General features: G+C 45.1%; 1 protein-coding gene and 1 pseudogene across 2 annotated transcripts in view; one reads left to right on the top strand and one right to left on the bottom strand.

Annotated features, from left to right (window-relative positions):
• Positions 1 to 6,558: 6,558 nt before the first annotated feature.
• Positions 6,559 to 24,189, bottom strand: LOC131758550 (dehydrodolichyl diphosphate synthase complex subunit NUS1 pseudogene; annotated as a pseudogene).
• Positions 23,498 to 24,584, top strand: part of SPEN (spen family transcriptional repressor) — a 92,030-nt gene continuing 90,943 nt past the window's right edge. The window contains exon 1 of one of the 2 annotated variants that reach the window (XM_067016747.1): positions 23,498 to 24,167. The gene's annotated coding sequence lies outside the window, so the exon portion shown is untranslated. The remainder of the gene's footprint in view (positions 24,168 to 24,584) is intronic. The other variant, XM_067016740.1, reaches the window with a different exon arrangement.

The raw sequence follows: 24,584 nt of genomic DNA, 5'->3' as shown, positions 1-24,584 counted from the left end.
TCCATTCTGGGTGACTCCCAGTTCATTACCCAATGAAGGGATGCTGAAATAGGTTTACAAAAATTATAGTATGTTCTAAATGTTTACATCAAACAAACTTTTTTTAAAAAGTCCTATTTTACTTTTGGCTGCCTTGGGTCTTCGTTGCTGCATGCACGCTTTCTCTAGTTGCAGCGAGCGGGGGCTACTCTTCGTTGCGGTGCACAGGCTTCTCATTGTGGTGGCTTCTCTTGTTGCGGAGCACAGGCCCTAGGTGCGCGGGCTTCAGTAGTTGTGACACATGGGCTCAGTAGTTGTGGCTCGCGGGCTCTAGAGCGCAGACTCAGTAGGTGTGGCATGCAGGCCCTAGAGTGCTCGGGCTTCAGTAGTTGTGGCGCATGGGCTTAATTGCTCCACGGCATGTGGGATCCTCCCGGACCAGGGATCAAACCGTGTCCCCTGCATTGGCAGGTGGATTCTTAACCACTGTGCCACCAGGGAAGTCCTAAACAAACTATTTTAAAACACACATATATCACAATGCAATTATGCTAGTCACAAGGTGATGGGAATTATAAAAATATTCACGCCCAAGAGGCCACAGGCTGCGTGGCCAGGTAATGGGACACAAGTTCATGGTTGTCTGATGGATATCTTCTTTCACTCCTGCCTGGGAATGTCAGCCACAGTAGAGAATGTTTGGTGCCTCCCCATGAATGGCCGTCCTCTGTCACATCTCACAGCTGGTTTTCATCTCCACACTTACCCCCATCAGAAATAGTCTTACTGGCAAAACAAACAAACAAAAAAACATGAGGGACTTTCCTGGTGGTCCAGCGGTTAAGACTCTGCCCTCCCAATTCAGGGGACTCAGGTTCGATCCGTGGTTGGGGAACTAAGATCCCGCAAGTCCCCGGGATGGCCAAAAAAAGTCTCATTTGTTTCCCGATTTGCTGAATGCCCCCTTTAGAATAAAAGTGCCACAAGACAGAGATCTCTGTCGGCTTCACCCCTGACTGGTACATGGTAGGCACTCCGTAAATTTTGGTTAAATGAATGGATATATGATATCCTCATTTATAAGAACTCATTTATGTTCACATAAGTGAGGCTACCCCCCCCACACACACACAGTTGGATTTAGTGATAAGAGAGACTAAATTACCTAGGGCATGATATTTCCCAGGGCAGATTAGTAGATCAGTGGTGTCCCTGGCCCCTGGCCCCCTATGAATTCAGGGAGGTGATATCTGAGCTGGATCTAGGGTGCTGGGGATTTGCGGGGAAATCCATCTCCCCTTCTCTCTGAAGGACATTATGAGGGAAAAGGCTGTTCAAGAGACTATTGCTGGGCTTTCCTGGTGGCGCAGTGGTTGGGAGTCCGCCTGCCGATGCAGAAGACACGGGTTCGTGTCCCGGTCCGGGAAGATCCCACATGCCGCGGAGCGGCTGGGCCCATGAGCCGTGGCCGCTGAGCCTGCGCGTCCGGAGCCTGTGCTCCGCAACGGGAGAGGCCACAACAGTGAGAGGCCTGCGTATAGCGAAAAAAAAAAGACTATCGCTAAGTGAAAAAGCAAGGTTCAGAGGAGTTTCTCTAAAATGATCCCATTTTTGCAAAAATCAGTAATGTTACTAATAGAAAAGGTTGAGGAATACACACCATGTTGTTGATGGTCTTGACTCTGCAGAAGGAGCATTTTAGGGAGATTTTACTTCTCTTGCTTTGGGTTTATATAGTGCTTAAATTTTATGTATTATGTCATGCATATTTGTAATCAGTAAAAAAAAGATAAAAAATAACCTTACATTGAATTGTCTTACAATGTTCCATATGCTTTCCTTTTTCCTTTTTCCTTTCTTCATAGAGAGTCAAGATGATCAATTACAGGAATGCTCCCAGGAGCATTTGAAATATGCAGCGTTAATTTGTCTTTAAGCAGAATGCCCCCAGACTGCAGGACTTTGAGTTGATTTTAGGATGTACAAAAGAAAACATATATCAAGAAGCATAATAAACTGTGAACTTGCTGCTCAATTTAGGAATTAGAACATTACTGATAATGTGTCTTCCTCTGTCCCATCCCCTGAGTCCCCACCAGAGGAAACCACTATTCTAAATTTTGTGTTCAGGGAATTCTCTGGCGTCCAGTGGTTAGGGCTGTGCGTTTTCACTGCTGGGGCCCTGGGTCTCATCCCTGATCAGGGAACTAATTCCCACAAGCTGCAGCGTGGCCAATAATTAAATAAATAAATTTTGTGTTCAATATTCTTTTCTTTTTATTGTTGCTACCTTTTAAAAAGTAATTTTTGGCCTCTCATCTTCTGAGATGTTCCAAACTCTGTCTGTGGAGTGTGTTTTTCCCAAGGCTGTTCTCGCCTTTTGAGGTGGACTGAATTCTGTCTATGGAATGTGTATCTCTCTAAATAAATCCACTTCTTACCTAAAAAAATTTTTTTAAGTATAAAATAAAACATAATTTTTATGATAAATACATACATCCTTGATCAATATATTTGTAAAAAATTCATCAAGCTGTATACCTACAACTTGTGTAATTTCCTATCTGTATTACGAACATCCATCAAAAGTTAACAGTAAAAAGAGGACAGGGCTTCCCTGGTGGCGCAGTGGTTGAGAGTCCGCCTGCCGATGCAGGGGACACGGGTTCGTGCCCCGGTCCGGGAAGATCCCACATGCCGCAGAGCGGCTGGGCCCGTGAGCCATGGCCGCTGAGCCTGCGTCCGGAGCCTGTGCTCCGCAACGGGAGAGGCCACGACAGTGAGAGGCCCGCGTACCGCAAAAAAAAAAAAAAAAAAAAGAGGACAGGTGCTCAGATAGTTCTGCCCTAAGACCAATGTAGGAGGAATCCCTGCCCTGGGCTCTGCTTTAGAAGACCCTGCTTAGTGGCAAGTCCCCAGAGCCCAAGGGATGAGCCCACCCAAAGCCCGTGGCCCAACCTCTCCACCTTGTTCCAGGGACTGGGGACTATGGAATTTCTGGCCTGTATACTCTGAGTCAACTTCCCAGGCTTTCCCTGGACTCTTCCTGAGTCCATTCTTCTGAATATTGACTGTCTTGCTGGTGTGTGGGCCCCTAAGCCAGAGGAGCTGCCAAGGGCTCTTTTTTTTAAAGAACGTCACAGATGATTTTTCCAGAGGGTTCTTCCTTTTCTTTTCTTTTTAAAATTTTTAAAATTTATTTTTTGGCTGTGTTGGGTATTCATTGCTGCGCACAGGCTTCTCTAGTTGTGGCGAGCGGGGGCTGCTCTTCGTGGTGGTGCGCGGGTTTCTCATTGCAGTGGCTTCTCTTGTGGAGCACGGGCTCTAGGCGCGCGGGCTTCAGTAGTTGTGGTGTGTTGGCAGGCTGGTTCTTAACCACTGCGCCCACCAGGGAAGTCCAGGGCTCTTTGTAGGAAGCATGACTAGCTCCCAGACGTGGAGGCTGGGGTGCCCACACCTGTGTGCATGAGGCTCTAGGTGCGGAAGAGTCTAAGAACTGTACATTTGAACCTGGACTTCCAAGCTGTTATGAAGTTGTATTTGTCAAGATGGGAGAATAGAAAAATATTTGCCTTGACAGTTTGTTTGCTTGAATTTTAAGTATTTAGACTCAGGTGTATGAATCTCCAGCGGTGCTCTAGTTCCAGGTCCTGCAAATGTTAGGGATGAGGCTGGCCCCGGGGCCCACTCCCAGAGGGGGTGTGGCCCAAGGATTTTAAAAAAGCCCCTCAGGTGATTCTCATGTGCAGCCAGAGTTGAGAACGTCTGTTTTAAGATATCTTTTGATTAGTTTTTTTTTTAATTGTATTTATTTTTGGCTGCATTGGGTCTTCGTTGCTGCGTGCAGGCTTTCTCTAGTTGCTGTGAGCAGGGGCTAGGTTATTTTCCATACCTAATATTTAAACTACTCCATTCTACTTTTTTTTTGGGGGGGAGGGCTGTGTCGCCCAGCTTTCGGGATCTTAGTTCCTAACCATCAGGGAATTCCCTAAACTACTCCATTCTAAATGTACACTTTTGGGGGGAGTTCCCTGGTGATCCAGTGGTTAGGACTTGGTACTTTCACTGCCTGGGTTCGATCCCTGGTCAGGGAACTAAGATCCTGCAAGCCGCAGTGAGGGAAGAAATATGAAACACCTATCAAAAAATCATTTATTCATTTACAAAACAACTGTTTTTTAATCTGTGAACATGCAAAATTAAATTACTTTTGTAGATTTTGGTAATATTTTATTACCTACACAGACCTCAATCTTACTTAAAGATCTTTTTATGCAAAATCACCATCAGGATTTACTGAGTAAAAATCGTGGGTGTTCACATGGCCCTAAATGTTCTATTCCAAAGAGGAACAGGTGACTTTTGAGGAGAAGAACTGCCTTGGTAACCTCCCTCAAATAGTTATTTTAAATAAACATAGTTAATGGAAATATTTTGTAAACCAACTTTGGGTACTACAGAGCACAAGGCCCACCAAAAAGAAAAGGAAATCAAAACTTTCTTTCCTTATTCAGGAAACTTTCCACTTTTGCTTTTAAGATTACAGGCTTTTCACCTTTTCTTGACTGCTTCATGCAATTTTTAAATTTTTTAAAGTTCTGCATTTCGATGTTGTAAGAGTTCTTTTTCAAATGATTTTCAGAACACAGACAACAGATCAACACTTTCAAGTCATATTGTTTGACAGCGATGAAGAGATGAAAATGGACGGATTTCTGAAAAGAGGTATTCCCTCTGTTCCAAAGGTGAGCAAACTTTAACATGTGAGCAACACAGAACTCCATTCCTCTGGCGGGCGATCCCTCAAACTCAGAATGCTTCCATTTAATAAGTCGATATATTATTCTTTTTTAAAAATTAATTAATTAACTTATTTTTGGCTGTGTTGGGTCTTTGTTGTGTGTGGGCTTTCTCTAGTTGTGGTGAGTGGGGGCTACTCTTCGTTGCGGTGCGCGGGCTTCTCATTGTGGTGGCTTCTCTTGTTGCGGAGCACGGGCTCTAGGCGCGCGGGCTTCAGTAGTTGTGGTGCGTGGGCTCAGTAGTTGTGGTTTGCGGGCTGTAGAGTGCAGGCTCAGTAGTTGTGGCTCACGTGCTTAGTTGCTCCGCGGCATGTGGGATCTTCTTGGACCAGAGCTCGAACCCATGTCCCCCGCACTGGCAGGCAGATTCTTAACCACTGCGCCACCAGGGAAGCCCCTGATATATTATTCTTAAAAGTTAAAGTTGGATCACTAGGAAAGACTGAACAAAAATTATTCCCCTTCCCCCCCAAACAACAACAAAACAGCTTTGATCACCTCCTCTCCCCACAAAAACAGGGAAGTAGTTGGAGTTGAAGCCTTTAAATCTGAAATTTCAGCTCCTAAAACATTGCTGCTCTTTGCTCAAAAGTGCAAGTCCACATATTTTCTTCTCCAATACTTCCCCCATTTATAAGTTTATTTCCATACATGCATGCAGGCACACACCCACACATGCTCACTCACACGTGCTCTTAGTCTCAAGTGAGATACTTTTTTTGTGTCTGTTGATAAATTATGAGGATTATGAACTAGGTGTGTACAGGGTTTCAGAGGTGCTTTGTCAACACGAGTCACTTGAGTCCTTTTCTCCAAAAGCCTGAAATCAAATTACACAGCTGAAACTGTTAGGTGTCCTTTTGGGGGGCTCTGAAGAGCTCTGGTCCTTTATGTCTCAGCACAGAAAGAATTCAGTGAGAGGCAAAGTGATAGATAAGAAGTGATTTATTAGAATAGGATGCTATGAGGCTTACAAGTGGGCAAGCGAGAGGGAGCTGCCCATGAGAACTTAGTGGGCTACTCTTGTATAATCAAAGGAAAAGTGGGGAGGAGGAAAAGACCACCTTCTGCCTCATTCTTGGGTAGATGTCATGCTTCCATCATTAGCTCCTTCTCCAGGTTGGGCAAGGGAGTTTTCTTGTCCCTACAAAGTCAAGCTAGGGCTGTCATGGCACTATGGAAAAATTATTTTAGGTCTTAGTATTATGAGGGTCTTTCACTTTGAAATGTCACCTTTCCATAAATTATTGTTTTTTATGTGTGCAGAGAGCATGTCCTAGGGGTCATTAACTTACTGAGCTCACTGGGCAGGATGTGGGTCTCATGCCACCATTGTTTTATTGTTTGGGGGCATGTCTCGTGCTTCTGTTGCATGGTTTTGTTGCTAAGCAAGTCCACTTGGTTTCGTGGATAAGCAAACCTGCTTTCTTGAGTGATCATTAACTTAGGGGGGTCTCCCGTACTTTTTTCTTTACTTACAATCCCCAAGTGGGATCGACTATTTAATTACCTAAATTTGTCCCTTTATTCTGTCCCTATCAAAACCAAGGATCATGGGCTTCCCTGGTGGCGCAGTGGTTGAGAATCCGCCTGCCGATGCAGGAGACACGGGTTCGTGCCCTGGTCCGGGAAGATCCCACATGCCGCGGAGCAACTAAGCCCGTGAGCCATGGCCGCTGAGCCTGCGCGTCCGGAGCCTGTGCTCCGCAACGGGAGAGGCCACAACAGTGAGAGGCCCGCGTACCGCAAAAAAAAAAAACAAAAAAAAAACCAAGGATCACTACTTTCCCAGATGCTGTTCACAGGCTGCATATTGACGAAGGGCAGAGAAAAAGTCCTCATAACTGATGTTTAGGTGGGAAGGCAAAGAGACAATCTCTGTCAGGCTGATGTGCCAGGGCAGAAAGCCTGGTGTGCTGTCCTCAGGACCAAACTTCAGTACTAAATCAGGACCACAGGCACCATTCGAACTAAATAAACGGTGTGATATATCTACATCCAAATCTGTGGATTTCTTTTGCTGCCGGGCTACTAACTGGCAAAAGTCTTGAGCAGCTCTCACAATATCTGCTTTTGCATCTTCTGGGGACAGCACCTTCACCAGTCTTCGTCATTACGATTTGCAAATTATGGTGAGTATTTGGAACCATCTATGTCCAGAAGTTCCTGCTGTTGTTTTAAAATTTCATCCATCAATCTGGAGTTATTTCTTTTGAAAATTCCTTTGTGGTCGTAGACGCTAATGTAAGAGGTGCCCACTGCCATACATCACACCGCGAGGCTTGCGATGTCGGAGAAGCTGGGCTCCTGCTCCTGGGTGATCACCAGGTCTACGTGCGCAGGCAGCTTCTTCAAGGAACTAGCGTCCTCGTGCCATCGCAGCCGCGGGTGGGCGGCGACCGGGGCGAGCTCCCCACGCCGATGCCTGTGGTCAAGGCTGTTCACGCCGACAGCCGGGGGCTGGCGGAGCGCGAAGCCGAGCGGCGCTAGGACCGCGGCGGAGGCGGCGCAGCAGTAGCTCCGCCAGGTCCAGTTCCAGGTGCTGAACCGCAAGCGGAGCCGGGAGGTGAAAGTGCGGTGCAGGCCGAGCAGAGCCTGTAGCCCCTTCATAGTCTCGTGGCGCCCGGGCGTCCTCTCCTCCCCCTCCCCCACCCGCGTCCTGACCGCTTCTTATCCGGCCATCGCTCCGCGTTCCCCGCCCCCGAACCCCTTTTTATACACTTTTTTTTTTTTTTTCCCCGAATCTCTTTCTGCTGCCAGCACTTCACCTCGCCCCCGCCGCTAGCTTCCTCCAACACCAGACTGAACTACGCAGACCTGAGTTTGCAAACTGGCTCTGCCAGGCTAAGGGCTTAATTTGAGTCCCAGTTTCCTCCTTTATAAAGTTAGGATAATGCTGCCTCCTTCAAACAGTTCTAATGAGCCGAAGTATTGGAAAGGGCTTTGCAAACCTTAAAACTCCTACCAAATATTAGCCATATGGGTAAGATGTCCGTCTAACCTTCTGGATGAACGTCATCCCAAAAGATTACTCTCCATGGTCTTTCCTAAGCAAGAAAAAAAGAGATTTTGGGGAGTAAGTTTTGTAATTCACTTACCCTAATACCATTGGACAAGAGCTGAATCACAACACGTGAATTACAGCCTGGACGAACGCTTGCTAGAAACATTCTCCAACATTTTTAGCTAAAAAGTTGTTCATTCCTCAAGTGTTCTCCCTCTTTTGCATCCCACACCCATCCAAGGACTGACTCAGTCATAAGGCAGAAGTAGCATGAATTCAGCAGCAACTCTGTATTTAGCATCTTCTTATATTCTTACACTGAGCCAGACTTCTTTAGCTAAGAAGAGCCCGGGAACTGGAGGTCTTCAAGAAACTGAATCAGAAGTTGCCAGAGATGTCGGGGATTCAGACATTAGGTGAGAGGTTGCACCAGATAAACACTAAGATCGCTTCCAACTGTAAAGGTCTACATGGAAGAGTTCCTGCCTCTAGAAGCATACAATCAAATTAGGGAGATAAGACGTGAAGAACATGAAGGTGTTGTAGAAAAAAGGCCAAAATGAGTGACAATGAAGAAAACGCTATACGACCTCAGAGACCAGTGGGAGCTGGGGAGGGGTGCATTCTTTTTTAAAAAAAAATTATTTATTTTATTTATTTATTTTTGGCTGCATTGGGTCTTTGTTGTGGTGAGCATGCTTCTCACTGTGGTGGCTTCTCTTGTTGCAGAGCGTGGGCTCTAGGTGTGTGGGCTTCAGTAGTTGTGTCATGCGAGTTCAGTAGTTGTGGCTCTCAGGCTCAGTAGTTGTGGCTCGCTAGCTCTAGAGCACAGGCTCAGTAGTTGTGGCGCACGGGCTTAGTTGCTCCGTGGCATGTGGGATCTTCCGGGACCAGGGATCAAACCCATGTTCCCTGCATTGGTAGGCGGATTCTCAACCACTGCGCCACCAGGGAAGCCAGGGGTGCATTCTTGGACATGAATCTTGAGGTGAAGCTGGACGGGTTTGTTGGACTGGGAAGGGGAAAGGGAAGAGAAAAATATATTTGTAGCAAGTGGCAATGGATGATATTATCCAAGGTTGGACTTCAATTCAACAACCATTTACTGAGTGCATCTGTGGGGCAGATACAAACATAACTCAGTATTTTAGTCCTGAAGAAATTCTGAAATATCATCTTGGTGTCAGGTGAGTGACTTCCTCTTCAAACTGGTTGGTTCTATGGACAAGGGGGTAGGCTGTTCTTTGATCCAGGGCAGTGATCCACTGGAGTATGTGGAAACCTGACCCAGGGATGGTCCATCAGCATCATGGCAAGAGTGGGCTTCTGGGCTCCTTCCTCCATTTGCTTCTCCAGCCTTCTCAACCCTTTTGCTATCAGTTGCCTACATAAAATCCACTTCTAGGGCTTCCCTGGTGGTGCAGTGGTTGAGAGTCCGCCTGCCGATACAGGGGACACGGGTTTGTGCCCCGGTCCGGGAGGATCCCACATGCTGCGGAGCGGCTGAGCCTGCGCGTCCGGAGCGCCAGCGGGAGAGGCTGAGACAGTGAGAGGCCCACGTACTGCAAAAAAAAAAAAAAAAAATCCACTTCTATTTGAACTACCTAGACTATTTTCTGTTTTTCCTAACTGTTCTGATATAGCATTCGACAAATTGATAATTTAAAAAAACAAAATATGGGAATTCCCTGGCAGTCCAGTGGTTAGGACTCCAAGCTCTCATTGCTGAGGGCCCTGTTTAGGTCCCTGGCTAGGATCCCTCAAGCTGTGCGGTGTAGCCAAAAAATTAAAAAATAAAAAAATAAATTTCAAAACGCATTGTGTGATGAGAGAAGTAGTCACTGGGCACCCAGAAGAGGCCCTGGACCCACGTAAGGCACAAACACTCATTGGGATAGCACTGAGATTGGTCTGGCTGGGGCAGGGATACTCTGGGAGGTGTCTAAGTCGAGAAGGAGAAGGCTGGAGAGATTCACTTTACTGAGTGCTTATTGCCAGACTTTCTTCTAGGCACTGGAGCTTACATTTCAGCGGGAGAAGTAGACAAAAACAAGTAAACAAGAGATTTTTTTCTATCGCCGATAGAAATAAGCACAAAGAACTATAACATAAGGGAAAGATATAGGGCAATGGTGGGGGAGTGTTCTTGATGGTCACAAAGGGCCTAAAGAAGTGCTAGCTGAGATCTGATTGATGTCAAGGAGACTTGTGTGTGCAAATCTAGATGAAGAGACAGCAAGGAGAACGTCCTGTTACCACTGCAAGGAATAGTGGCAATTTTTCAGCTGGGTGAGGCGTGAGGGTTTAACCCCTTGAGGGACTCCTTGGAACTGACAGGTGTGGTTTAATAAGTCAGCAAATGTGACTTGGTACAACTAAAGTGGGCAGGCTTGGATTCGCTGTCACTCAAGGAAGGGTGGATCCTTGGTCTGTAACTGCCAACCAGGTTGTGGAGATTTTAGGGCAGCGCAGCAGCACTGCAGTTGGAGGAAGAGTACATACAGCCTGCTAGTCAGTGGGAGGCTAGAGGCAGCTGCCTGTCATTGCTACTTGCTTTCTGGACACTTAGGATATCGTAGAGCTCACAAACTCTCACACATGTTCTTAGTTCTGTGGGGTACAGAGGATCTATTTTATTCTCATATTGTAGATGAGGAAACTTAGCGAAATGCCTTACCCTTTACCTAGTGAGCTACAGGTTAGGCTGAGACCCATGTATCCTGACCTCCAGATGAGTGCTTGTTCCTTAAAGAAGACTGTCATGTGAACTCCAAGCTATTAGGGTCAGGACTTTAAAAAGCGGATGTGTGGGGAGAAGCTTACTTCTGTCTCACCCCAACTTTATGTTTTCAGTTGTATCTTGACTCCCCACCTTCCATTTCCAGACCCACACAATGATGATAGTTCAATGTATTACTGCAAATGCAAGAATATTGCATTTGAATGTGAAACAAATCTTAAATCAATGAAACAGGTAACCTTCTGGAGCAGTGCTGTTCAGTAGAAATATGTCAGCCACATATGTTAAATTTTCTAGTAGCTACATTTTATAAATAAAAAGGGACAGAGTAAATTAATATATTTAATATTTTTAAAACAATCAATATAAAATATTGAGACAGTTTAAATTCCAAGTCTTCAGAATCTGGTGTGCGTATTACACTTAAGGACATCTCAGTTTGGACTAGCCATATTTCAAGTTCTCAATTCGACTTGTGGCTTGGACAGTCTTGGTCAGTGCAGTTCTAGAAGTAGAATTGCTAGTATTTGAGGCTGACCAGTGTGAAGTTGGCAGACATCTTTTTGGGGACAAGATGTCTTCGAACATCCCTCACGTCACATGAAATAAGCATGTACTAGGCCATCCTTCAAGGAAAGGAACTATAGCTAAGTCAACTTTTTAAATTGCAAAAGATTGTATTGGAAGGGCTCTCTGAGATGACCTAGTCCAGAAGTTGGCAAACTTCAGCCCTGGGCCATATCTAGCTCACTGCCTGTTTTGATTTTTAAATTTAATTAATTAATTAGGCTGCGTTGGGTCTTCGTTGCTGCACGCGGGCTTTCTCTAGTTGCGGCGAGCGGAGCTACTCTTCGTTGTCGTGCGCGGGCTTCTCATTGCGGTGGCTTCTCTTGTTGTGGAGCACAGGCTGTAGGGGAACGGGTGTCAGTAGTTGAGGCACGTGGGCTCAGTAGTTGCAGCTCGTGGGCTCTAGAGCGCAGGTTCAGTAGTTGTGACGCACGGGCTTAGTTGCTTTACGGCATGTGGGATCTTCCCGGAGCAGGACTCGAACCCGTGTCCCCTGCATTGGCAGGCGGATTCTCAACCACTGCGCCACCAGGAAAGCCCCGTGCTAGTGTTTTTTTCACTACACCATCACATAAAAGCAAAAGCTTCTCAGTTTATCATGACAATATCTGCTTGGTCCTTTTACTTGCATACCTGCTCCTTCTCACCCGCAGGCCTAAGCTAGGTTTCAGTGGGGGGTGGGGGGGGGCTGTATCTGAAACCTCGAGAGGGCAGCACTGGTTAAGGTGACTCCAGAGTGCACCCTCTTATCCAAGAAACAACCGAAATAGAGTACATTGTCCCGACTTTAAAAAAAAAAGGAAAAAAGAAAGCAGGTCAAAAAGGGCCTGAGTTGCTTTTGATGATAACATGCATGCATACATACTAGTGCAAATGTAAGACATTTTCAGTTTTTTTTTTTTTTTGGACAAATTGCCGAAGGTGAGTTCAAGCTCAGAAATCTCTGAACAAAGGTAGGCATTTAAAAGAAAAGCACCCACACATTAAAAAAAAAAAAAAAATCTATTTTCTGAGTATTGGGGGAACATGGAGAGGAAATTAGTTCTCCTCGAGCCCTAGGGACAGTTTTAAGTAGGCGAGTGGAGCTGTGCTCATGACCCAGATTTGTCCTCGTTCTGAGTGGGCTGAAGAAGGGGTTCCATCTCTTCATTTGGGGGATGTCTAATCCTAAAATGTGTCTAGTGAGGCTTACAGCCTAATATCTATGAGGTATTTATGAAGTATCATTCATATTTGCAGTGGGCTGTAAGATCCTTCAGATTAAAAGGTGCCCTGTGCAAGATGCAAGATGGACTGGTGTTACTTGAGGGCAGATATATTTTGTGGATGTCACCACTGTTGTTGTTTACTGAGGTGTCAGGGGGAAAAAAAAAGGTTAAGACCAGGTGGCACAGTCTTTCAACGTGACCCAGAACTGGGCCACAGGAACCTGTACAGGCTGACTATCACATCAGATGGTGTAGAGAAATTTCCCCAAGAATGCATAAATCCTCAGAGGCAGAATGGTTAGTTTCATGACACATAATCACGCCTGGAAGAAATCTGGTGGGGCTAATTAGAAAAACACATATGGCACTTCCAACTTTACAAGGAAGGGGACTGAATTGTATTACTCAGCAAATAGTTTCCTCAGCCTGAGCTTGACTTCTGAGATGTTCTGAGGACTGAGCATTTTTTCTAATCCTAAAAGGCCTGGTGCTGGGTAACAGCAGGAACTAGGCTGGTAGCCTAATTAAGCATCTCAATACTGCAATACTTAAAAACACTTATGGGAATCCCAATAAGTTCCTAATGTCTAATTCCTAAATTTAATCCTAAAGTGCTCCACTGAATCCTCTTGTATGACCTTGGTTAATTATGTAATATCTAATCACCAGAGATAATGATGAAAAATTGAAAATGATGGCATGAGCTGATTCACTCTCCTTACAGGTATTCCATCAGGACCAAAGATTAGGGCTTCTCCTAGGAATAAAACTTCAGCATATAGGAAATTGCTTTCAAACTCTAGAAATTAAGTGTATTACTTACTTTAGTCCCTGGAATGATAAGAAAATGGAAATGAACTGAACGGGATTTTTTTTTTTTCAGTCACAACTCTGGTCCAAATCAGTCCTATAACATGGGAAGACCATATAGAATTATCATGAAAATAGTCTGGTGTACTTGGAGTATGTTAAGAAATCCTCAGCAGAAATATCATTATGTTTAAACCTTTTCTCTTTTACCTAGAAAAGTAAATCCACAACTCCAATACTGTATTTACTTTGGAAATTATAAATTACCAGAAAATAAAACAAAGACAGGAAGAAAGAAAAGAAAAAGAGAGGTATTATACCACTCATGTGCCCAGTATTGTAAATATAACTTGGAACTTAATTTACGACATTGCATAAAGCTAATTGACTTAGATGGTTTTGGTTTTCTGGCCTTTGTATATTTTGTATATGTAACATTACATGGTTCATAGGATCAAATCCTATTTTCCAAATTCAAATACAAAGGTTGTATGCCACCTTTGAATTTCAAACCAGTTGACAGAATCTTTAGGTCTTGGTATATCCCTCAAAGGAAAAACAAATCCAACTTAACAATGACTCTGTTTCCATACTTATATTTCTCATTTAAGGAGTCAAAAACTCAGTGGACTTTACTCCAACTCTTTCTAACATAATACCTTGGATTTCAATAGCATTTCTCAGATTATAAAGTACTTTTACATCCACTCTCTCATTTAATTGGGTCTTCAGAACTACCCTGTGGGGTAGGTATGGCATACATAGTACAGTTCTTTCACAGATTAATTTCCAAAAATTAATTTAATGAATATTTATTGAATGGCTACTGTTTGCCAGATACTCTTTTAGATAATGACCATTCAGTGGAAAATAAAACACACCAAGAGCCTGCAAAAAATGTTTGTGATTTGCCCAAGACCATAGACAGTAAATCCAAAACCTTTTGACTGTTCCCATCCTCAGTTGGAGAAACGGAGCATGGAAAACTTACTTACCTCGACTCCGTCTCTTAGTACAATAGTGGCATTTTTTTTTTTTTTTTTTTTTTTTTTTTTTTGCGGTACGCGGGCCTCTCACTGTTGTGGCCTCTCCCGTTGCGGAGCGCAGGCTCAGCGGCCATGGCTCACGGGCCCAGCTGCTCCGCGGCATGTGGGAATCTTCCCAGACCGGGGCACGAACCCGTGTCCCCTGCATCGGCAGGCGGACTCTCAACCACTGCGCCACCAGGGAAGCCCTAGCATTTCTTGTATAGACTTGCTCACCAGCATTTGCTCCCATACATTCCAGCTTCTGGTCTTTCACTAGATCAACTATTTTATACTCCCAGCTAAAGTCAATTCCTTGGGACTTCCCTGGTGGTTCAGTGGTTGAGAATCCGCCTTCCAATGGAGAAACGTGGGTTCGCTCCCTAGTCAGCGATCTAAGACCCCCCACACCGCTGTGCAACTAAGCCCGAGTGCCACAACTACTGAGCTCACGTGCCTCAACTAGAGAGAGAAAAAACCTGCATGCCACAACTAGAGAGAAGCCCACGCACCGCAACGAAAGATCCAGCACGCTGCAACTAAGACTCGACGCAGCCAAAAATAAATAAGTCTTAAAAAAAAAAGTATTGAAATTTCTTCCCCGTTAAAAACAAACTTCTCGGGAATTCCCTGGTGGTCCAGTGGTTAGGACTCTGCACTTTCACTGCCGAGGGCGTGGGTTCAATCCCTGGTTGGAGAACTAAGATCTGCAAGCCATGCAGTGAGGCCAAAAAGAAAAAGAGTACAAAAAATAAAAACAAACTTCTCTAAATCCTATTTCCCTCAGCCACTCTCCCCTTACCAGTGGCCACTCCATTTTTCTTCTCTTCTTTCACAGCAAACCGCTCCCATTCTCTAATTTATAAGTCAAATAAGTATTTATGGAACAGATGCAGAATAAATGAACTAGGAATGTTTCACATGAAGATAAGTAAGTTTAAATATTCAGAGGATTTGTAACAAAAAAAAAAAACAAAACTGGTTTTATATTTCTCCAAAAGGGAGAACTGTAACCATTGGTTAGAAACATCCAGCATAATATTTGCATATATAGTTTCAATTTCTCCAATACAATGGATGCTACACTTTTTCAAAGTAAGAAATATCTTTTTTTAAAAAAATAGTATTCTTGGACCTTCCAAGGAAGTCGATTTTTCATGACATATCCTCCATACCAGCAATTGATGCACTCATACCATCAGAAATACATCTCAAGTCAACTCACTGGTTTGTTAAGGAAGTGGTCTTTTGTTCCTCAATTATATTTTAAGTTCCACATCAGGGATTCTCAGGAGGTATGAGAAAAGTCCTACAAAGCAGACATATCAGAATCCCTGGAATTATGATATTCCATTCTAGGGAGACAGTCTCCCTTCAACCCCTGAATGAATCACTTACCAGTACAAATCAGTATGAATTGACGGAAGTATAGTCTGTGCTAGTACAAGAGAGTAATTAGAAAATATAAACTACATAATGAGCTAGGCTTCATAAATAGAAATTGTTTCAACAATTATTAAGCATAAATGTTTCAGGATAAAATATACATAATACTTTATATGTATATATTTTTTTAGATGTTGGGGGTAGGAGTTTATTAATTAATTTATTTATTTTTGCTGTGTTGGGTCTTCGTTTCTGTGTGAGGGCTTTCTCTAGTTGTGGCAAGCGGGGGCCACTCTTCATCGCAGTGCACAGGCCTCTCACTATTGCGGCCTCTCTTGTTGCGGAGCACAGGCTCCAGACGCGCAGGCTCAGTAGTTGTGGCTCACAGGCCTAGTTGCTCCGCGGCATGTGGGATCTTCCCAGACCAGGGCTCGAACCCGTGTCCCTTGCACTAGCAGGCAGATTCTCAACCACTGCACCACCAGGGAAGCCCAATACTTTATATTTTATCACAAGCTCCAATAAGGAATGATAAAGTAATACAGTTGAAGGTAAAAATTTTAACATCTGTATTTATCAGAACATAAGATTCTGAAGGAGGAGCTTGAGCCCAGGATGATAAACACATTTTCAAATAAAGCACGTAGCAAAACTAGTTAACTGTTGTTCATTGGGGAACTACAGCAGGCTCTAATATGACAAGTGGAGAAAACCTGTTAAAAGGAAACTTGTGGGCACTTAACTTCTAGGGCATTACCATTCTTGTGATGGAGTCAGTTTGTCATCATTATTCTCATACTTTTACAGGAAGTCCAACAAAAGCTGCAAAGTCATCAGCAATTATTGAAGTATACACTTGAGAAATCAGGGTAAAGTCTGCCTTGTTGCATCTCTAAGCACGGCATGACCAGCTGGCTGAATCGCCTCAGACCCCACTGGTGAGCATCAATACTTATATAAATTCCAGGAAAATCTCTCTGCTAGATTCTTCGTCCTACTAACCAAATTTTTGTAAGTACTGACCAAATTCCAAGTTCAGAATTTTCAGATTTTATAAGATAGGATTCTTTCCCAAAGAAATCGTGTATTATTCAGATCATTATGGAACAGATACAAGGCTAGCAGCAGGCCATATCTTGAGAGTGTAATAATTCTCCCAAAAGCCTAAATAAAGGTTTTGAGTTTCTGATTCTTGCACTGATCCAGGAACTTTTTGAAACTGACAGTACTTTATATCATCATAGTCCCTGGCATCTTTCTCTCCAAGTCCACTGTAGTACTTTTCCAAAGGTCAGACTTCCTATACTAATTTTTTTTCTTCAACCCAGTCCAATCAAGCTTTTGTCCCCTCTGCTCCATTAAAACTGCTCTTGCCAAGATCACCACTGACCTCCACGTTGCTCCAAGAGTCAATTCTCAGGCCTCACCTTAACCTCTTAGCAGCATTCCACAGTTGATCACTTCCTCCTCCTTCAGATATTTTCTTCACCTGAATTCCAGGACACTACTCATCTCTCTGTTTTCCTCCTGCCTAACTGGTTTGTTCCTACTCAGTTGCTCTGCAAGTTCCTTTCTTCTGAGACCTCTTAAGTGAGAAATGCCTCAGGGCTTTCCTGGTTCTCTTTCCTTCTGTATCTACACTTGGTGATGTCATTCAGTTTCAGACTTTAAATGCCATTTATATGCTGACAACTTCCAAATACACATGCACACACGATTATGCCTTTTATATATATATATATATATATATATGTAAAACATATCTTCAGAACTTCATCCTGAACTAGACTCATATCCAACAGCCTACCTAATGTCTCCATTTGAATATTTAATAAGTATCTCAAACTGAACATGTCCAAAACTGAACTCTTAATATTCCCCGGATAATTGTTCTGTCTAGTGTTTCCTATTTCAGATGATTGCAACTTGATCTTTCTAGTTGCCCAGGCGAAAAACCTCAGGCTCATCCTTGACGCCTCCTTTTATGAACTCTGTATTCAACCCATCAAAAAGTCCTCTTGGATTTACCTTCAAAATATATCCAGGATCCCTTAGTCATTAAAGCTCTCATTTTTCTTTTGGGTTACTGAAAAAGCCTCCTTTCTAGGTTCCCGCTCCTATCCTTGATCTTTTTTTTTTTTTTAATTGATTTTTTAATCTTTGGCTGCACTGGGTCTTCGTTGCTGTGCATGGGCTTCCTCTAGTTGCGGTGAGCGGGGGCTACTCTTTGTTGCGGTGCGAGGGATTCTCATTGCGGTCGCTTCTCTTGTTGCGGAGCAGGGGCTCAAGGTGCATGGGCTTCAGTAGTTGTGGCTCATGGGCTCTACAGCGCAGGCTCAGTAGTTGTGGCGCACGGCCTTAGTTGCTCTGCGGCATGTGGGATCTTCCCAGACCAGGGCTCGAACAAATGTCCCCTTCATTGGCAGGCGGACTCTTAACCACTGCGCCACCAGGGAAGCCCCTATCCTTGATCTCTTATTCTCAATACTTCTCAAAACCTAAGTCATATCATGCAACACCTCACCAATTAAAAGCCAAAGCGTTCCTGCTATGGCCTACCAGCTAGTATAGATCTGCCTCTCACTCCCTTTACCTCTTTGACATCCATCATATCTTATACGCTCTCCCTTGCTCATTCTGTTTCAGCCACACTGGTTTACCTTGCTGTTTTTCATGTGCCAGTCATGCTTCTACCTCAGGGTCTTTGGACTTGCTGTTCCCTCTCCCTGGAACCTCTTCCCTAGATATCCAGTTTGCTCCCTTAGCTTCTACAAGACTTCAGTATTTTCTTGAGGCCTACCCTGGTTGCCCCATTTGAAATGACAACACATGCTTCCTCTCTCTTATCTTTATATTTCACCATCTTACTGCTATTATTTAATTTCCTTTTTATTGTATTTATTGCCTCTTCTTCCCCTCTCCCCCACAATAAACTTCATGAGAACAGGTATTTGTTTCATTCAGCAATGTATCTTTTTTTTTTTTTTTTTTTTTTTTTTTTTTTTTGCGGTATGCGGGCCTCTCACTGCTGTGGCCTCTCCCATTGCGGAGCACAGGCTCCGGACGCGCAGGCCTAGTGGCCATGGCTCACGGGCTTAGTTGCTCCGCGGCATGTGGGATCTTCCCGGACCAGGGCACGAACCCGTGACCCCTGCATCGGCAGGCGGATTCTCAACCACTGCGCCACCAGGGAAGCCCTCAGCAATGTATCTTAAGTATTTAGAATAGGATGTGGCACAAGGGTGATGCTCAAAAATTATTTGTTGAGTAAAGACCCTGATTTTAGAAGTCTTTTAGATGTATTGTCTAACTAGACCATTTAAATTGTGATGCCAAAATGATAAGCCTACAGGTTTCATATAATCTGCACAACTGTCTTGTTTTAGGGAGGACCATATATACTCTGGCAGGACAAACAAATGTGGGGTTGTTCAGGAGTATTTTTAATTTGTAGAGATATATTTCTATTTTTCTAAAAAATATACTGTTGGCTGCAAGGATTTGTTCTTTGAACTCCAGTACTTCTGAAGTGATGAACTTCTCAGTTTTGCCTCAGAAGGGAAGAGACTATTACAGCATGTGGGAGTGCTTAACTACAGCTAAAAATATTTTGAAAAACTTCTCATATTACTAAAGTCTTTAAAGAAGGTCATTTATCTTTTCCAGGAAAAGGTTATTATTGTTTTAAATTTGCTTCCATGCCAGAGTTTGACATGAAAAGCTATCCTTTCCTGGAACAATGAATAGAGCTATTTAATATTTCTATACGTTGTTTAGAAAAGTTGCACACAAGCTTCACCAAATGCCAAAAAATAAAATCAAAGGCATGAGCCAAAGGGGCCTAGCACATACCACTTCAATTCTACACCTACACCGGCTGTCTTAAGGATCTGGGTATAATTTAAGGTTTTGGTTAACACCTAAGTTCTTTCAGGGAACACAAACTGCTACAAATTAATTCAAAACCTGTTTTAGAATAAGAAAGAAAAACTAAAGGAACAATGGATTGGTAATCCTGGAATTCACTAGTCCTGCCTGCTTTGACAAAGTGAAGAGACCCAGGACTACATATACAAAAGTATTTTCACTCCTGGGGCAGATTATGAGACTATGAAAAGTTGGAAAATGTTTTGAGGCCAACAATAGGGGAAGGGGAGAATGGGGAGGAGAGTTATTCCTGAATTTCTGTTCGACTGTTTTGCAAATGTATGGCATTGGTCATAAGGGAGAAGTGAACAGTGCAAGACACTACCTACTTTTTTTTAAAAAGTGATATCGCTTTTTAAGTTAACTTTTTTTTTTGCGGTACGCGGGCCTCTCCCCGCCGTGGCCGCTCCCGCCGTGGAGCACAGGCTCCGGACGCACAGGCCCAGCGGCCACGGCTCACGGGCCCAGCCTTTCCGCGGCACGCGGGACCCTCCCGGACCGGGGCACGAACCCGCATCCCCTGCATCGGCAGACGGACTCTCAACCACTGTGCCACCAGGGAAGCCCTAAGTTAACTTTTTTTTTTTTTTTTTTTTTTTTTTTAGCGGTATGCGGGCCCCTCACTGTTGTGGCCTCTCCCGTTGCGGAGCACAGGCTCCGGACGCGCAGGCCCAGCGGCCATGGCTCACGGGCTTAGTTGCTCCGCGGCATGTGGGATCTTCCCGGACCAGGGCACGAACCCGTGTCTCCTGCATCGGCAGGCGGATTCTCAACCACTGCGCCACCAGGGAAGCCCTAAGTTAACTTTTTTAGAGCAGTTTTAGGTTCACAGCAAAATAGAGCGACAAGTACACAGTTCCTATATACCCCATGCCCTCAACACACACAGCCTCTCCAACTACCAACATCCCACATCAGATTAGTAAATTTGTTACATTTGATGAGCGTACATTGACACATCATCACCCGAAGTCCACAGTTTACATTAGGGTTCATTGTTGGTATTGTAAGTCTATGGATTTTGACAAACATATAACGACGCATATCCACCGTTGTATCACTTCCCTAAAACGCCCCTGTGCTCTGCCTATTCATTCATCCCTCTCCACTAACCCTTCACAACCACTAATCTTTTTACTGTCTGTAGTTTTGCCTTTTCTAGGATACAGTGGAATCATATAGTACATACATAGATACTACCTACTCTTAAGAATATACGAACTGCGGGACTTCCCTGGTGGCACAGTGGTTGAGAATCCGCCTGCAAATGCAGGGGACACTGGTTTGAGCCCTAGTTCGGGAAGATCCCACATGCCGCGGAGCAACTAAGCCCGTGTGCCACAACTACTGAGCCTGCGCTCTAGAGCCTGAGCTGCAACAAGAGAAGCCACAACAATGAGAAGCCGGCGTACAACGAAGAGTAGCCCCTGCTCACCGCAACTAGAGAAAGCCCACGTATAGCAACGAAGACCCAATGCAGAAAAAATTAAATTAAAAAAATTAAAATAAAATGAATGGGAGGGCTTCCCTGGTGGTGCAGTGGTTGAGAATCCGCCTGCCGATGCAGGGGACACGGCTTCGTGCCCCGGTCCAGTAAGATCCCACACGCCGCGGAGTGCTTGGGCACGTGAGCCGTGGCCACTGAGCCTGTGCTCCGCAACAGTGAGAGGCCCGCGTAACACAAACAAAACAAAACAAAACAAAAAACGCAATAAAAAATGAATGGGATTAGTGCAAAAAAAAAAAAGAGTATACGAATTGCAAACATTTTTGTGTAAAACACGATGTGCTTTTGTGTTAAATGCAATAGCTAAAGATGTGAAATAAGTACTCGTTTTATACATTTAAAAATTTGAATTAGAATTGTTTAAACATACTTCTATGTCTGTACAAAGTGAAAGAAAGGTTGTGTAATCATTCTCTGAATTTCAACTGCTTGGCTAATTAGGGGCATGATATTTTGTTTGCATTATTAGGATACCATATTCTAATTTCCCAATAAAACTAATAGTTTCACACTATTTAATTTTGGTTGTGTAGGCAAAAAGTAACAGCATTTAAAAATAACACATTTCAGGGACCTCCCTGGTGGTGCAGTGGTTAAGAATCTGCCAGCCAATGCAGGGGACACGGGTTCAAGCCCTGGTCTGGGAAGATCCCACATGCCCCGAAGCAAGTAAGCCTGTGCGCCACAACTACTGAGCCTGTGCTCTAGAGCCCGGGAGCCAGAACTACCGAGCTCATGTGCTGCAACTACTGAAGCCTGCGTGCCTAGAGCCCATGCACTGCAACAAGAGAAGCCACTGCAATGAGAAGCCTGCGCACCACAACGAATACTAGTCCCGGCTCACTGCAACTAGAGAAAGCCCGTGCGCAGCAACTAAGACCCAGCACAGCCAAAAATAAATAAATAAATAAATATACATTTCAGTAAATCAACTATACCCCAATATAAAATAAAAATTAAATTTAAAAAAGAAAAAAAATGTTCCATAAACTCTCACAACCAAAAGAATGTAGAGTATTCTGCTTTACAGAAATCTTGGGTATAAAAAATCAAAACTCTGTGCAGTGCTTTTAGTCATACTGGAACTGAAATAAAATTTGGAATCTAACATCCACTCTTCAGACACTTCTTTCATCTGGAAGCCATCAAATCCTGATATGTTCCCTCAACAACAAATATATTTTTTACATTTCCATCCTATCATTATAGCTTAACACCCCTATTACTGAAACAAATAACCGCCTATAATTAAACGTAGTAAGAAGAAGAGGGCTTCCCTGGTGGCGCAGTGGTTGAGAGTCTGCCTGCCTTTGCAAGGGACACGGGTTCGTGCCCCAGTCCGGGAAGATCCCACATGCCGCGGAGCGGCTAGGCCCGTGAGCCATGGCCGCTGAGCCTGCGCGTCCGCAGCCTGTGCTCCGCAACGGGAGAGGCCACAACAGTGAGAGGTCCGCGTACCGCAAAAAAAAAAAAAAAAAAAAAGAAGAAGAAGAAGAAAAACCTACTGTAGCTGTGACACCAAAAATCTTGAGCCAGAAAAGCCTGGCTAAATTATGAACTTAGGCTACTGTGGAAAAAAAAAAAAAGTTAAACAAAAATACCTTGTACACAAAGCAAGTCTAGAAGACAAATTCAGCAGCATTACTGTTGAATTTCCTGGCTTTGTTGATTCGAGTCGCAAAGTTAAGATGAACAATGCCAAGATTCATATTTAAATATGTCCCTTGAAATCAGGAAAATAGCTCTTTCAGGATTTCAAACGATACTGGAAGGCACAGAACGGAGATTTTATTGAGTCAATTTGTTATTCACATACTCACAAAGGATTTTAAAAAGAAGTTAAATGGAAGATATTCTCAATAGACAGAAATAAGACATTCCAATCTATTGTTCCAGTTTATAGCTCAGATATAAATAATGGGCTATAAAACCTGATCTGAAAATAGTTGCGCAGTGCGTGCTTCACAGCCAGCCAATGAAAAGCAACGTCTCGCTTCTCCTACAGTTGACAGCCCTCCAAAAACACTACTTTTTTTTTTTTTTAAAGAGACCAACCTCTTGGTTACACTGGTTTAGCACCTTTGTTGGGTCTCACAGTTCCGCAGTTTTAACTTCTATTTGCGGAACGCCACTGTGATTCAAGGCATGGCATTCCAGCGGGCTTAGTACCCCCGGCAGCACAGGGTTGCAAAAAGCGCCTTCACTCTCAGTGTGAAATTACAGCTTCCCACGCTCCAGTTCTGAGCACTGCCTTGTAAAATCGATCTCTTTCACACTGCAAGGGTGGGGGTGAGCAATCCCACTTTTCAAGGGCTTAGAGAGCAGGAAGAATTCGGGACTCCGTGCACGCCTCTCGGAGCTTTTCAGAGGTTCACACGCCGCGCGCACCCGGCGCGTGTCCGGGGCGGGTCGCGGCACAGCCAGAGCGGAGCCCCGAGCCCAGAGGCGAAGAACAAAGGGGATTCGCCCGCCTTCGCTGCCAGAGGCAGCCCGCGCGCGCTCGCCGGCCCCGCCTCTCCCTCTCCCCGCCCCTCCCCCTCTCCCCGCCCCTGCGGCTGCGTGAAATGGCGGCCACACCACAAAATGGCAGCCCGAGCGGGCCCAGGCGGAGAAATGAAAGGCGCCGCGGACCCCTCCCCCACAGCGCAGCAATGCCAGGCCGAGCTTTCTCCTGATGGCAGTCGGGGGCCTCGGCGCGCCTCCGTGGCAGCACGGAGACACCACGACCTTCCCACGGCGCCCCGCCGGGCAGCACCGTCCGCCACCCCGCCTCGAGTCCAAACGACGCAGCGGCTTTATGCCTGGACTGCCTCTGCTCTTCCAAACGGGCCCCTCTTCAGGAGGCTCTTACCTAAGGGGGTACAAACTGGAAAGAACTGAGCGTGGCACACCTGCTGGGTGACCCTTGCCCGCCCAGGACGCCCCTCGGGCCGGGCGCGGGGAGGGAGCAACCTTTCCTAGGGTCTCCACACTCGCAACTTTAGCTCCAGGTCACCAAAGTAAAGAGAGGAAAGGGGTGATCAAAGAGGCCCCCAAATGAGGGGGAACTAAGGAACCAGGGGCCAAAGCCCCAGACCACTCCTTCAGCAGCCACGTCGAACCCCAACGCACTGAGCCCACACCCGAGAGCGCAGCGAAGAGCCGCTGGTGGCCCACCGTGCGCGGGCAGCTCCAGAGCGCGGATGTCGGCTTTCCCTCCACCACGCAAACATCCAGTGAGCGTTTTAGGTTTTTCATCGTTCCCCCCTGCCCTCTCCCTTCTCCCTGTGGTGAGGGACCTCGGGGGCTGGGCACAGGTACAGGAAGGAGCGGGTGCTGTGGTCCCCATGCTTCTTCCCCTGGCGTGAGGGTCTCGGTGGGGGCTTTGCTTTGGTTGTGGCTTGATGGAGGCAGGGTGGTGGCGGTGTGCTTTGAATTTTTCGCTTTTCCTTCTCTCAAACGCTTGCTTCCCTGCGCTCCCCATCCCCTAGCGTCCCCTGAGCTCTGTCTTTCCAGAAACTTCTCAGGGAAACTCAGCAAAAAGCCGTAGGCTCCGACACCACCTTCCTCCCGGAGCATGCGCGACCCACTGGGCGGCAAGCTCAACGCCCGGGTGTACGAGTGTGAGAGTCGTAGGTGTGCGCGCGCGCGCT

Source organism: Kogia breviceps, chromosome 1 (assembly GCF_026419965.1).
Source record: "Kogia breviceps isolate mKogBre1 chromosome 1, mKogBre1 haplotype 1, whole genome shotgun sequence".
Taxonomy (NCBI): Eukaryota; Metazoa; Chordata; class Mammalia; order Artiodactyla; family Physeteridae; genus Kogia; species Kogia breviceps.
The sequence above is the reverse complement of the archived record's forward strand: the minus strand, read 5'-3'. Positions and strand labels throughout refer to the sequence as shown.